Here is a 3,517-nt window from a genome sequence, read left to right as displayed (position 1 = left end):
AGCCTATAAAACTATTCTAATTCTTTTTGTATTTTATTTATATTTTATTTGAATTTTATTCATATAAATGCAAAATAAATAAAGTAAAATATGGAAATAATTGAATTAATCCACTTGGGTTTGATTTTTATCTTATTGAAGGCCCATATTATACACCATGAAGTATCCAAAACGTGGAGATTGATGGAGAAACAAAAATCACCTATTTTGGAAAGTATATATGCAAATTATGTGAAATTACCAAGGGGCCTCATGACCTAAAGATAGGAGCCCATGTTTAACCTAAAAGAGGCCATATATATTCAAAAACATCAGTAGGGGGAGAGGGGGGACGAGATTTGGACAAAGGAGGCTAGGGTTTATAAGAAAGAATTCACTAGAGATTTATTTTTTCGTTATCCTTGTTTGAGCGGTCAAAAGATCAAACTAGCATCTCTATTGTTCTCGGGGGATCCCATAAGGTAGGCAAGGGTCAAAGTATGTGCCTTTGAACGTGTGAAACCGTTGCCTCACGATGCTCATATTCTTGCACCTCACTCGTTTTTCGTTTTATGTATATATGATGATTTCACTTTAATCTAACTATCTATTCAAGTCCCTGGTACAGTTTAGAGAAGGTTTGGGCCAATAAACTGAAGTTTTCACGCGTGGGATCACCGTTGCCATTGTTAAGGCAAAAGCTTGAAGAAGCTTCGAACTGAGGGATAGGGACGGTTTCAGAGCAATATGACTGCACCATTGAAATCGGAATGGCCGAATTAGTGGGACTGGGCTGTTTTCTTTTCACGTTTGGTTGTTTTCGCAGGTGTTTCGTTTGTAGACCGCCGGAGAAGACAACCGGCATAGCACCGGCGCGGCGGCTCTTTGTCTCTAACGTTGCATGATTGTACGCGTGGCGTTTTCAGCCATTGCCATTAGTGGGTCAACAAGCCATCTCCTCTCTCCTTCCACGCGCAAATCCCATTGGGCGGTCAAACATGGAATGCTCTCTCTCTCCTTCCAATTGGTTGCAGCATACTCATATGGGTCCCACGCAGGCTATTTCTTTGACTCTTCCCATTCAATAACAGTTTGTATATTTATTAATTGGTTTCTGTCTAACTAACAATAAAAGCATGTGACACAAATGGTTAAAGAGAGAGAGGCGTGACCATGGTGTGTGCGGTTCGATCCCTTGCCAAAGCAATATTTTTTTCAATTAAAATCAAATACTGGATTCAGTGCTATGCCTTCATATGCATCCACCACGCACCCTCAGTTAACCACCATCAGATCTCCTCTGATCCAGATCTAACGTACGCAGGGCTGAGGGTTTACCATGCATTCTCAAGGACTCTCCGCACTGGAGTATTGCCAGGTTTCTTTGTATATATATTCATTTTATTATTTATTTTGTTTTATTATTTATATAGATTAAACACTAGAGAAATAGGTTTAAATAACTAATTTATTCTAACTAGGATTAGGATCCTATAAAATAGGATTAGGCTAATAATTAACGTTAGAATTATCTCTCGATTATTCGATATCTCGATTTAATTATTTATTTAATTATTAAAAATCATAAAAAACCTATAAAGGTTATAATATTAGGATTTGACCGATCCCATTGCCCATTGGGCGAAATATTAACCTTCGATTATTTCTCTCCTCGACCCGACTAGATCAATTAGTCGCAGTAGACGAGAGATAAAAATAATAAAAACAATAAACTCTAACTTCCCCTTTAACGGATAAATGGCGGATGAATATTTATTTCATCCCGCCTTCGAATTAGTCGACTCTCTATGTCGTACTGATCAAATATCTGAATAAAGCAATAAAACATTTAATTATCCCTTAATTAATTCTCTCCTCGACCCGACTAAAGTTATTGGTCACACTAGACGAGAGATAAAAAATATACCAAAATTAAAACACATTTAATTTGCTGCCCGCGACGATCAATCTATCGATCTGAGTAACCAGCAATGCCCCTTAACCCGTTAGCTATACTGACCAAATCTATTGGTCACCGCATCTAACGGTGCCATATCAAATCAGCGTTGTACGCCCAAGACATCTAAAACACACTACACCACAAACTACGAATTTTCATCCTTTTCAATCAGGCAATTCAAAATGCCTTTCAAATCACAAACTACGACAGGCCACTCAAAAAGCCTTTAAACAATTTCAAACTACAAAATTCTAATTCTAAGGCGTACAACCCTGTGCCCGAACTACGTTGACTCTGATTCTCCCTAAGGAGATACGTAGGCACTTGGATAACCAAGGCGAGTCCCCTTCCCTAAAATCTCAATTTTTCCCCTATTCACTTTCTTAGCTATTAAACGTCAATGTTTTAGCCATAAAACTGTTACCCTAGATTCAAAGCCAATAGGAAAGGGTTGGGGGTGCCTAACACCTTCCCTGAACCTGATTATAATAACTTACCCCGATCTCTAAACTGCGTAGGGTTTCCTATTCGCCCTTCAGAATAGGTGGCGACTCTAAAAGTCTAATTTTTAGGGTAGGTTGCTACATCTTGCGACCAGAGAATCTAGGTACGGGAGTCGGTTATGCAAGGGGAAGGTATTAGCACCCCTCGCGACCATCGTACTCGATGGTATCCACCTATGTTTGTTTCTATCTAATGGGTGTGTACTATGTCTATGTCTATATGCGAATGAGTGCAAAATGTAGGGAAAAGAAAGAATTGTACTCGCACGGGCCCTACCCCGCTGCCTACGTATCCTTTTCAGGAATCAGAGTTACCGTAGCTCGGCTCCCGATTTTTTGTTTGTTTTTGTGTTTTTTAGTTGGGCGGAGTTAACGTTCGTGCTCTTGCATAAGGGATCGCCTACGATGCGTTCGAGCGGAAATAACATTTCCCTTAGAAAGAAGGAAAAGAAATGATTGGTTTGTGTCTTTTAGGGTAGATGAGTGATGAACAGTTCCCAATACCGGGCCACTCATCACTTTCTCTACTTTGTTTTAATTTGAACCATTGGTAGGTGTTTTAGGTGTTTTTGGTTGGGTGTTTTTTAAGGGGAATTTACTTTGCGATTCGAATCACATAAAAATGTATAATGATCGAGAAGCAGATTAGGGAATGAATCCCACTCACTTCTATCCCACTATGTAATGTTTGAGAAACAAATTAGGGAATGAATCCCACTCATTTCTCTTCCATTAATTAATGTTTGAGAAACAGATTAGGGAATGGATCCCACTCATTTCTCTCCCATTAAGTAGTGATCGAGAAACAGATTAGGGAATGAATCCCATTCGTTTCTATGCCAATAAGCGATTGAGAAACAGATTAGGGAATGAATCCCACTCATTTCTCTATCACTTTCTTAATGTGATTCGCATCTTCCTTTTATTAAGTTTTTTTTTAAAAGTCGAAAGGAAAAAGAAATGAAATGGGGGAGACTAGCCTAAGTATTATTCTAACCTAATAGTTATGAAAGAAGACTAGCCTAAAGTCACGCTATTGATTAGAATGTTAGACGCTGGCCTTAGGATCTAGAGG

This window comes from Vicia villosa, unplaced genomic scaffold (genome assembly GCF_029867415.1).
Source record: "Vicia villosa cultivar HV-30 ecotype Madison, WI unplaced genomic scaffold, Vvil1.0 ctg.002884F_1_1, whole genome shotgun sequence".
Lineage (NCBI taxonomy): Eukaryota > Viridiplantae > Streptophyta > Magnoliopsida > Fabales > Fabaceae > Vicia > Vicia villosa.
Note: the sequence above shows the minus strand (reverse complement) of the source record.